General features: G+C 44.4%; 1 protein-coding gene across 1 annotated transcript in view; it reads left to right on the forward strand.

Annotated features, from left to right (window-relative positions):
• Positions 1–2491: 2491 nt before the first annotated feature.
• The window catches only part of MAPRE2 (microtubule associated protein RP/EB family member 2), a 98736-nt gene continuing 88551 nt past the window's right edge, over positions 2492–12676 (forward strand). The window contains exon 1 of the mRNA XM_021536580.4: positions 2492–2575. The gene's annotated coding sequence lies outside the window, so the exon portion shown is untranslated. The remainder of the gene's footprint in view (positions 2576–12676) is intronic.

Here is a 12676-nt window from a genome sequence, read left to right on the forward strand (position 1 = left end):
TTCACTTGCTGCAAAGCAGGTTTTATTAAGAGATAGCCAACAAACATCCAGTTTTAGAGATGAGACAAATGATAATTTAAAATACTGTTTTGGTAGGTAAAGACAGTTTGTCAGCCCAGCCCAGCACCAGGTGCTACTTCCAGCACCATCAGTGGAGCATGGCACAAAACCAATCTGGCCACAAACATATTGTTAGCCTGTCCAGGATGCTTGTGATGCTAGGGGATGTGGTGATGCTAACATCTCTCTGCCAAGGGAAACAAAAAACCAAAACTGACTGCAGAGGGACTACAGCAGCAAGTGACTGTTTTTGCAGTAATGGTTCTTGTGCTCATGCTGGCATTGGTATTAAACAGAAACATGGGAAGTGTCTGAGGGAAGGAAACACGTCAGGATGTTTCACAGACAACAGCCTCTGTGTTCTGAGACTGATAAATTCACAGACCTTACACAGACCTTATAATGAGCCTCTCTATTTTTAAAAGTTCTTGTTTCTGGGCATTCTGGACTGTGAGAGATGATATCCATCAAACCAGGCTGTTTAGGCTTAGGAAATCACAGGTGTGGAAGCACCTGGCCTTAGCTGAGACCAAATACACCTCTCACCTCTGATGCTGGGAGCCTCAAGCAGTAGAGAGGACCAGTCAGCACTGACCTGCAGCTACATCTCGAGACCACAGGTCCTCTGAGTTAGCAGATCTCATGGGCATTTAGACTGATTGTGCTCATGGGTGAGGTGATTTTTAGCTTGGCTCTGTCTCTTGACTCTGCAGTCTCCCTTCTGCACAATGAAGATTACAGCTCCTGAAATTCTTAGTCACATGCTGATGGTAAAATCATCCACCAGGGCCTCAAACACTGCTGTGTGGAGTCCCAGAGAAGACCATACAAAAATAGCATATCTTTTGTTCTTCAAACTCAGTTAAATGCAGTCTGCAGATGCACTAAAATCCTCTAATTGTTCTACAGTCACAGAAATAGGTTTTTTGTCACTGACACAAATCAACGGGATTAGGACAAAATTCAGGTGTTTTTAGATGAAACAAAAAAAAGTCCAGAAAACATCTTTCGTTTTCATTGTAGGTTTTTAAGGGGCTGACCACTATGTATTATCTGAGAACATTTATATTTGGGATTCCCCTCTGCTCCCCAAGGGACATTTATGACCTCACGAGTGTACTTCGCCTCCAGGCCCAGCTTCATAGTTTTAGCATCATCTCATCAGCAGCATGGCACTGTCACTGCTCTTCTGCCATGAAAGATCTAGCTGCCATGAGCCCTACTCTGCAGCCTTCAGACCACAGGGTCACTCAGTGGTGGTAAATGCCTCTGCACTCAAATTCAGGCCTAAACTCCTCCTAAGGAAGGGTGGGTGGTCTCTTTTTCCAGCAATGGGAAGGGTTGGAGTCTCCATGGCATTTCTAGGCCGCTCTTTCTTTTAGTTAATTAGGACAGCAGAGCTGCTGTACCAGCTCTGAAGAGGTCTATGCATCCCTAGGGACATGGGGGTCCCTTAAAATATGCAGCAGAAGTCCCATAAACATTGGAGGAGAAGCTAAACCCCAGCCCTGCTCCTTCACACAGAGAAGAGAATGGCACACTTTCCTCTGACATAAGTAATCACAGTACAGTTTGCATTGAGAGGGACTTTCCCCCCATTTTAAATTTTGTCTTCATGTAAATGATGTGCCCTAACATAACTCCTGAGGTAAATATCAGGTGTCATTGCAAGGGCAGGAAGACTCTGCGCTATTTCTCTTTCCCCCCAAGACTTAATTGATAGCTACCCTTACAAAAATAGGAAAAACCATCCTACACAGAGATCACCTCCCCTCAGCATTTATGTCTACATGACACACAGCTTAACAGCACAAACCACTAGACTCCATGTGGGCAGGGCATGACTAACAGTCCATCTGCGGAGCAAAGAACTAAAGATAGGCCTGACAGCTTCCCTGGCTAGCTCCGTTTCGAGAGCAGGTGGGACGGTTCTGCCGCAGGGAGTGATTTCGGAGAGCCTCTGGAAATCAGCATCTCCTTCTGCAGAGCCGGCTCTTGGGCTCTGCCCTCCGGCGGGTCCGACCGGCCTCACAGCCGAGCCGTGGGGATTCAGCCGGCCAAGAGGCGCGATGCCGGAGATGCTTCCCGGCCCCGTCCGATGCCTCGGGGCCGGCGGCTGGGACCAAGCCGCGGGGGCTGCACGGTGCTGGGCTGCGCTCCCCTGGGAACCGCCGCGACCCGCGGCTTAACCTTGCACGGAAAGGGAACGGGAAAGGAAAGGGGAAAGGAAAGGAACAAAACCAAAGTAATAATAATAATAATAGTAACAGCATCCCGGCGCGGGTTGGTGCAGTCGATGCCCAGGGCGCGGAAGCCGCCGGGGCGGATGCTGACAGCGGGGCAGGGAAGGGCACTGGGCACTGTCCCGGGGCTCCGCTGCCGTGCCCGGAGCGGCTCCCGCGGCACCTCCCGCGCGGGGCGGAGCGGAGAGGGGCGGGCGGACAAAGCCGGGCTGCCAGCGGGGCGGGCGGGAGAAAGGAAAAGAGGCGGCTGCTGCCGGCGGGGAGCGGAGCAGGTGAGGCAGGAGCCGGGGCCGTGCCACGCTGGCACCGGGAGCGGCCGGGCGCGCCCGCGGGAGGGGCCCCGCGCCTGGGGGGCTCTGGCGGGGCGGGGGCGGCTTCGAGAGCCCCGGCGGGCGCCTCGCCCCGCGGGGTCGGGACGGGCGCGATCCCTTCACCCGTGGGCAGCTCGGGCAGCAGGGCGGTGATGGCCGGCGCTCTGATTCTCCCACTGCCTGTGGGGCCAAAAGTACTTTGCGAAAGCAGAGAAGAGCTTACTGCTCCCTGCTCTTAGAAAAAAAAAAAAAAAAAAAAGGAAGCGAAATTTCAGCGCTGTGACGGTGCTAAAACAATCTCCTGACTCGAACCGAGTCCGCTATCCTGTGGTAGTGAAGCCGGAAAAATCCCAGGAGTATTATGCTGAGTTGCATCACTCAGAGACTGATTAGTATTTAGCGGGCTCAAGGACCGAGAAGCGTGCTTGTGTGTTTGTTTTGTTGCTGTGAATAGTTGGGAAGCAGGAGAGTTGTTGGCTGGCTCCGTGGTGCGCTGTGCTCATGAATTTAAAATCCTTCGATATATAACCAGTTTGCATGCCCCTGCTGAGCTGCAAGCATCCAAAACAACTTCTGGTAACGGAGCTTTCCTTCAGCGTGCTGCATGGCAGGAAAGCTTTGTTATTAATAAAGCCCATTCCAGGGAAAGCACATAAAAGCCTGGTGATTCGGTATGCTGCATCCACCGACCAAGGGTGACAGCTTCCGCGAGGAAGGATGCAGCACTAGGGGCAGATGCAAACATTACCTGAAGCTACAAGCTTTCCATGCAGTAGTGGCACAAGTGAGTGAGGCTGTGCACCCCACCAATTACTTCCACTTTTTTCATTTTAATCAGCTTATTCTTATAATTCAAATGAACAGCCCTCTGGTGCTTTCTGTGGCGAGTGAGTTATAGTCCTTTTTGTACTTGCTTCCCAAAGGGATAGTTGCTTTTTATCTGTGGCCCCAAAGTGTGTAGCAAATGAATTGAGGCTAATAACTCATAGCTGATAACGTAGCAAGAAACCTAAAGCTGTAAAGAAGGTGAAAAGTTTTTACAATAAATACTCTGACAATTTTGCTGTGTTTTAAGAGAAGATAAACACTGAGACTGAGATGACATTTGAGAAGTGGAATAGCAGAATAGTATTTCAAAAAAAGCCTTATGCAGCTCAAAGGTTCTTTTGGTAAGTTGTGCTTGCTCTACAAAAGACAATCTCTTTTAAAAGTCGAATGAACCATGTAAAGACTTCTACAGGAACACTATTACAGGGTGAATCTAGTCAGGCTTCTGACTGCTTCAGTGAAGAGCTAAGTATTTAGAAGTATCATCTCAAGGGCATGTTGAGGTATTATTATTCACCAGCTGTATGAGCAGCTGTACTCACTGTCATGTCAGGATGCCCAAGTCATGAGCTGAATACCCTCCAAATCCTCAGCATACACACACTCACTCTGTGCCTTTTCTCTGGACCCCTGCTTAAATCCTTGTTTATGTCTTTACTCACACAACTGGATGTGCAGGATGGGCTTTGCCCAATGAGTGGGAGAAAATACAAAGAACACAAACTGTCTTTGTCTCACACGGGGTTTGTCAGCAACCATGGCTGAGATTGAATGGCTTCTTGTTAGTGAAGCCCTTGCAGTGAAAATCATCCTCAAAGTCGAGGGGTCGAGGGCAGGGGGGTTATGACCCCTTGACTCACCTACTGCCTTATCCTGTGGGTGAAGGTTTGAGTTACAGCAAACTCTCCATCTTTCCAAAATCACTCAAGATTTATGGTACTGCTGCAATAGTGATGTTTCATATTGTCCCTAGCAGGGAAAGTTGACTAAGATGCTATTAAATCTATTAATATTCAACCAAGGGCTTCAGAAATTATTAGCAATTGATAAATTTCACTTTTGCTGAAGTTAAGTGTGGTTTCTTCCAGACTGCCTCAAACTTAGCCTACAAAATCCATGAGCTACTTCAGTTTTCTAAGGAGAAAAGATCAGCTTATTAAGGAAAAAAAAGGTCAGGCACAGCAGCAGGTGGGGGCACTCAGTGTCTTGCCAGCTTGGTGTGTATAAGACATCTATGCTTTTTGGAGATATTGCAAAGACAGGAAAATTTTTCTATGACCTCACTTCGTGAGATGTGCCATGGGAGGAAGGGTGGTATAACTTGGTCAATTGTCCTGTCAGGCTGTATCAGAATGCCTGGTGGTCAGATTTGGTCCATCAGTGGTATTTTCTGCTTATTTAAAACTTCTGGCATTTAGCCACTTACCAGGTACCTATTTGGGTACCTGGAACTCCTGGAGTTGGTCCAACAGAGGGGTATGAAGATGATTAAAGAGCTGGAGCATCTCTCTTATGAGGAAAGGCTGAGGGAGTTGGGCCTGTTCAGCCTTGAGAAGAGGTGTCTGTATCAGGTGGAAGAGTGTCAAGAGGATGGAGCCAGGCTCTTCTTGGTATGCCAAGCAACAGGACAGAGGCAATGGGCAGAAAGTGATGCATAGGAAGTTCCACCTGAACATGAGAAAGAACTTCTTTACTGTGCAGTGGCTGTGCACTGGGACAGATTGCCCAGACAGGTTGAGGTGTTTCCCTCACTGAGAGACTGACTCAAGAATTGGATGCAATACTGCACCATGTGCTTTAGGATGACCCTGCTTGAGCAGGGAGGTTGGACCAGATGGCCACTGTGGTGGTTTTCCAGCCTTGCCCCTCCTGTAATTTTGTGATTCTGTGATTCTTGAAGATTAAGTCCTCCTATAGCATGCCCCTTCTTCTGAGAAGCAAAAGGGTCTCTTGTGTCATCACTATTGCTTCTCAGGCAGGAGAAGCTTCCTGTCCACAGGGGCAGCAGGCATCACTCACTTGGGAGGACATGAAGTCTGTCTCAAGTGCACTGGAAATAACCTATGCATTGATGATGCTCACTGGTAGTCTTGGGCTGGGACAGTTATGATGTTGTTTGCAATAGCCTCTATTAGTTTTACTGATATGCTAAATTTAAGGCCCCTCTCTGATGACAGAACTCCCAAATCAGGTTTCTTTCAGCTCTTACAAGTCCAAGTAGTCTCAACTATTTGTCATCTGGCTATCTGGCATTCTTCTGTATTATTTTTGAACATTTTTCCAAATGCCAGTTAAACGTTAGGAGGAGTTAAAAACCAAATTATATCCTCTCCACCACACCACACCCACCCTCCCAAATGGATAACTACAATAATTTATTGTTGTGGTTTAACCCCAACAGGCAATTAAGTACCATGCAGCAGCTTGCTCCCTGCCCCCGCAGTGGATTGGAAAGAAAAAGCGAGCCTTATTGGTTAAGAACAATGTAAGGTTTGAAACAAAATGTAGTAATAATAACATACCACTAATATTAAATATACTGTCCTCGCTGTGCACCCTCCTGAATTCTTGTGTGGCTCCTGACTTGCAGAGGAAGAGACACTGAAAAGACCTTGACTTAGGGTAGGCGCTACTTAGGAATGGACAACACATCTGTGTGTTATCAACATTATTATACTAAATCCAAAAACCAGAGCACAGTGCCAGCTACTAAGAAGAAAAAGAACTCTGTCCTACCCAAACAGGGACATTTAATAATTTTATGGGCTTTCAAAATTACCAAAACTTTGGCTGAAACATTTAGTTCAAATTTACCTTACAATAGCTTTTATCATGATCGTTTTTCCCTTAAGCCTTGCAACGCTGAAACCTTAATACAGTCAAGTTGTTTTTTGTTGTTGTTTTTTTTTTTTTTTAATAGCTTAATTCCAAAAGAGGGAGAAACATTAGACTAATGCAATTAGGTGAGTGGAATGCATTTTCCCTCGGGCAGCTCTGGAGAGTGATACTATATCATGTTAAAAACTGCAAGTGGTTGTGTCAGACCGAGTTGGGCTGGGCAGATGTTGGCATGAAGCATGGGAGGGGGAACTGCAGCTGATGCAGAGTCCCAGTGGGAGCCTGCTGAGTCACTGGGGGCCCAAAAAACAACTCTGTCATGATGGCACACACGGTGATGTTGGGTGAAGTTTAAGTGAGATTGTGAGTCTTTCAGCACCTTTATGTATATATTTATTTTACTGCAGGTAGAGGTACATGCGTGTGTATATGAAAGTCAGTGTTTTGGCCCAGGTCCTCTGAGCAAAGCCACAACTGCTAATGTGAAATCCTTGCAGTTTCAGTGGGGCTTGATTTGTCACTGATGGAAAGGTGAGGGGATGTGGACAATTCCCTGTACAGCTTTTGCCACATGGATTGTGTAGATCTTTTCTGCTAACAGCCTCCACTATGTCTGTCTCCAGGAGCAGTGAACCTGAAAATTGAACTCTAGCAGAGCAATGGGTGCTCTCAGGGCAGCAAGAGAAACTGGTGCTTAGTCTGCCTGCAGGAAAGGTAGGGAAAGAGCAGTGACTTATCTTCTACCTTTGGGAAAGTCATATGACAGGAAAGGGTGCTGGCAGCAGGGTTCAGGAGTGGGGAGAGGAGAATGCAAAACCTAAACTGCTGGGAAAGTATCCCAAAAACAAGAATGTTCTAGGAAAGGTGTCAGGGAAAGCATTTATCTTGTTATTATTTAATTGGATCTCAGAACAGTTTCATGTTGTGTTTGTCCCCAGTGAGCTGGAGCGCAACCCCAGCGCGCAGTCGCAGGGCAGCCAGGATTAAGGCACAGACCTGTTCTGGGAGCAGTGCCCAGTGTCAGCAGCCAGCAGCAGGGCTGCCCTGTGCTATTTATACTATGACCATGAACAAAAAGTGTTTTATAAGGACCAAAGGAAAGCAATCCTGCTAACAGAGCCCCTCAGCAAGAGAATGGCTTCAGAAGGGGCAAGTATGCTCAATTATGGTCAGCAACTGCTGCCTTAAAGAGGGGACAGTTCTTCACAGTGGGCCAAAAAGATGCCCAGTGGTAATGAGGAGGAGGAGGACATGTAGTAGAGAAGATGAAAACATGACAAAATTTTGGGGGCAGAGCCTCAGTGTTCTTGGTGGAATGCCTCCTCAGTCCTAGAAACTCCTCTCTTGTGCTGAAGAGTTTTACAGTCAACCAACTTCATTCCCCTGAGGCTTTGAAAGCCCCAGATGTCAAATTTGTCCTATTTAAAGTTCAGGAATGGTTCTCTTAGTAGAACCTTAATCTTTAAGCTGGTCTCTTTTGAGAATGGCTCATCATGTTACTTTTCCCCCTTCTGAGAAGAAGCCAGTAGCATTTCTTCAGCACAGCAATTTCAGATATTGAGTACCCCATTTATTCAAGTGTACTCTTTTCCCTCAATGATAAAATTAGTAGGGTCCTAACACTGGATAATCTACCATACACATAAATGTAAATTTTCAGGTCGGTCTAATTACCAATGCCAAAGCACATAAATATATACAGTTGTCAGAAAATACAAATACTGCATAAATTTGATAGGTGAGAAGGATGTAACAATACAGGTCTATCAGCTATAAGCTTCAGACACCTAAGCTGTTTTCATCTAGCAAATCTTGATAGAATCATTAAAGTCCACAGGAGAAATGTGTCTCTCATCTCTCTGCATCGTTAGTTTGTACAACATGTAATGTGAAATAGCTGAATATCTTCTCAGGCTGCTACTTATAGAAGAGTTTATTAAAATAGGATTTGATCAGGTAACCATTTTATGCCTCAATTAATCCTGCATTGAATACAGAATGGTAACAATCTCTTCAGAGAATTTGAATGACACTGCAGGTAAAGCGTATTATGTTTTATCAAAGGAAAACAATGTCTTTTGTTTGGCATTACTATATTCAGGCTAAGTAGAAGCATGCATTCTGGAAGATTCTTTGCAATATGGCACTTGAAACTGACCTTGGATCTCATGACTCATCTCTGCTGGGAATGTGGCATCCCTTATGGTTCTGAATCCAAGAATATTTGTGAGGCAGACACAAAAACACAGACTAAGAAGCAAAATGGAAGAAATAGATGAATACTTCTCTTGGTTTCCATCAGAGTCTGGAATTCTTCATGTCTGATAGAAGTTCAGAAGACACTGTCTTGCAGGAGTACCTGCAAATGCAAATATTGTTCGGCAATGTTTAAGTCTTGTGGATTTAATGGCCAAATAAACACATTTCCAAGCACCTGCAAGTATTGTCTGCTGTGCTTTGTAAAGTTGGAAATGGCTCCTTGGCAGATGGCATGAGCACATAGTATTAATAGACACATACACAAGGAGAACAGGGGACTTCTGTTTGTAATTAAGCTAATCACAGAGGCAGCAGAGAGCTCCTGCCTCACCACTTGTCATTGCTTAAATTCCCACTACCAGACTGCACCAACAGGGCAAAGAGTTTCCATGGCATTTGATGCTCCCCAGTATTGTGTGCTTTGGGCATTCCCTGGAGTTGTAAGTAGTCAGGGTAGGATATCCCACTCTTTCAGCTCTGTTCTACTTCAACAGGTTAGTCTGCAGGTCTACTATAGAGCTACATGATTGACAAATAATTGAGCATTTAAATCCACCGACACAAAGTGTGCAATATAAACAGAATAACACTTAAAAGTTATTCTCTGCTAGCTTTTGCATCTTTTTCTTGCAGCTCAAGTTCTCAGACTTTATCAATTGCAGTAACTTTTTATAGTCAGTGCTGCTCCTTTCAACTCCATTAACCCTTTAATTCCCTCGTGAATTTTGGTTGTCAATCATAATAATGGGAAATATTATTTTTAAAAAGCAGGAAATTTAGAGGTAAAAGATACTAGGTATTGAAAATTGGTTGTGAACATCTTAAGTCTCATTATCAAGTCCCAGAAATTTTATAGGAATATACATTTCTGTAGAAGAAGGTGTTGTGAGGTGCAGCTGAAACCAGTCTGGGGAATTTCACAGAAAAACTGCATTTGGTGAAGTTGTGAACAGCAGCTCTAGGTAGGCTGTCTCTTGGAAGATCTTTGAAATGCAGATTAAATAATTCCAGATGATGACAAAAAACTTTGTTAAGAAAACAAAAGATCTGGGCTTTGAGCCACTTCAGAGTAGTTGGTTTTGTGCCTGGAAAGAACCCTGCATCCATGCACTGCTGCTCTCAGGCTGCTCCTGTGGAGTGCCCCTTTTTTTCTCATCTTACAAGATGATCTTATAAGATTTTTCAAATTCTTTATCTGTGATGTGTCTCTTCCCCTAAGCTGTATCCTGACTTCACCAAAAAATTGGCAGTAATTCTGTTCTGTCAGTTTGCTTTTTAACTTCCTCTGGCCTTTGCCTGAAAGGATCTCCCATTTTTTGTAGTAACATAGAAGAGATCATAGAATGGTTTGGGGAGAAAGCACCAGTAAAGGTTACCTAGTTCCAAGCCCCCACCCCTGGATGCTCTTGGACTACCAGTCTCAGACCAACAGCAAACACCCTGACTGATTGTGCCACAGAGACTCCCTACTTTAGCTGCTGTGCACCTGAACCCCACCTTTTACCAGGCAGAGCCTTGGTTGCTGTTTGACGATGCTCTTGTTTCCCAGCCTGGCCCTGGGTTCAGCAGGAAAGGGGTACCATAAACTTAGGCTCAGCCCAGCTGTGCAGCAGAGCCAGAAGATGCTCTGCTTGACCAAGAGAAATGAGAAGCAGCCTCTGCATTCTGAGGCTGAACATGCTGCTTTATTAAACTAAGAGCTTCTGATCCAGGAGGACCTTGAAGAGGGAGGGGACTACGAAACAAATCAGGACTAAAACTCAGTTGTAAGTTTTCCCCTGAACGTGAAATGTCAGCAGGCAGGTAAATTCTCTACTTTAAAACATTCCTTCCTCACTAGGTACAGGCAGATTTAGAGGAGGTCTTGTAACTCTTCTTGCTCAGGAAAGCAGATGTGTTTTTAAGACTGGCCTTTTCATGCCTGGAAGCAGCTGGCAACAGCAAGTGACATTATCAGTACAGGAACTGCTGAAGTGCCTCCCCAGTGGAGACCAGCCTACCAGCCCCTTGCTTGCAGCCATGTACTCACCTCTCCTGCTTTTGGCTGCTAAAATCTGGCCAACTAAGTTTTAGCAATTTCCTCTGGTTATAATGGCAAAAAGTGTGGTTACGCTTACAGCTGCATGATGCTGTGTTTGCCATTAGGAGAGTAATAAAATTGTTGTGGCAGGCAGAGCAGATGGGCCATCATCTTTGTAAGAGCTGTTGGTCATACTCCGAAAATAAGAATTTAGGCTTTTTTTTTTCCATGCATGGTGATTATTAGGAATGAATCCCAGGCACTGAGTGTTTTATCTATTGATTTTATTTGTTAGCTGCTACAGATGAGACTATGCTCCATTTCTCTGTTTCATGTTTCAGTACTGGGATATAGGTACTACCAGCAGAAACAGCAAGTCCTTTGGAAATTAAAGCATCATCTCTGGTATCTTCCCAGTGCTGTATTTCTAAACAAAGCATGGTTCCAATGTGGAGGCGCATCTATACAGTGTGAACAGCACTGAGCATGACATGCTAGTACTCCTATCCTGATTTCTGGTCTTGCTCATCTCCTGTGATATTCCTCCTCCTTTCACCCACACCTGTGGATTTCCCCATTTTGTCTGGCAACATCAATTCAAAAGAAGGGATAACTCAGCCAAGAATATCAGAACTGACTGACTATATAGTCAGTCATTGCTGAAGTGGAAAGAGAGGAAGTTGGCCCAGAGAAAGCACCTCTGCTAGAGGACCTCACAGATAGGAAGGAAAATGATCTTGTCTCAGTTTCTCACAACTCTGCGTTTCAGGTGAACTACTTTATTTTCTCTTGCATCCTATGTTTAATTTGTGAACTCACTCAAAACTTATCATTTCCTCAGAATCATCAGATTTTCTGTAAGGAGTAGAACTGTTTTATTAGCCTTGGAGAATGCTGCACAATTTTTTTATTCACGTACAGTAGAACATGAGATTACAGACTTCCAGCCACAGCGAGAGACATAGGTATCTCTGTCCTTTAAATATGGATTTTAAAGTCAAAGATGCTTTTATCCTGCCTGCAGAAGTACAAAAGCATTGAAAAGTGAATGCTGTAGTTTATTACACAACATTTCTTGTTGCAATAAAGGTGGCTTTCTTCCTTCATCTGACATTTGGAAGTGTCTAATATTGAAGTAAAATTTACACATGGATATATATTTTTTTAAAGACCAGTTAACATTTTTGGACAGAAATGGCCTGGTACTGTGAAAAGCGATGAACCTTCTACTTGTAATACTCTTTAAAGTGAGATCTGGCCCAAGTCATTAATTCTCAAGAAAATACCTCTGCTCTTTGTCTCAAGATGGAACAATCACTTCAACTTAAATACAGGAAATGTTGGGTATAATAGTCATTACTTGCACACATCTTTTTAACAAGTACATAATTTCCTAATCGCTCCCTTGAAAGCAAACCCAGATGATAGAAGCATAGTTGAACTCCTGCCAAACACCTCAAGAACTCTAATTTCACACCCAGCCTCCTTCAGGAGTGCCAGGATAACCTCAACTATTCAGTGAAAAATAAATCACCAAATTTAAGCCCTATGTTTATAGTTCTTCATACTTGTGCCCTTGAAAACAAAAAGCACTATCAGTTGGAATAGTACAAAAAATTAAGAAACAAGAGTGCAGCCACCTAGATGTGTTTTCATTACACACCAAGGCAATATGAAACTCTGCAGGCAATATTGCCTTAGTGGCAACATCCTAATCCATCACCCCATCCTCTTGAATTAGGCCTTGAGAGGAAAGAAAGTTGAGAGATTTTAAAATATAGAGTACTTGGAGGACAAAAAGAACAGATTCTAATTTTTACTGGTGGTCACTCTGTAGTGAAGGCATATGTGATTTAATGAGTCATGCAAAGGGCTTTGATGTTGCATCACTTCATTCTGTAAGTGATGGAAACAAGAGCCTTCACTGGTGGCAGAGGCTTGTCTTGAGGTGATGCAATTGGAAGTTGTTGCAAGTTCATAGATAGGCTGATTTTCAATATAATGCATCTCTAATACCAATAACCACTCAAAGATGATAGAGTTCTCTCAGGTTGTTACAATACTGCTTTAAAAAGCAAACAACTGTGTAAGTTCACCCACCACATGTTTGCAGATCA

This window comes from Lonchura striata, chromosome 2 (assembly GCF_050655825.1).
Source record: "Lonchura striata isolate lonStrDom1 chromosome 2, ASM5065582v1, whole genome shotgun sequence".
Taxonomy (NCBI): domain Eukaryota; kingdom Metazoa; phylum Chordata; class Aves; order Passeriformes; family Estrildidae; genus Lonchura; species Lonchura striata.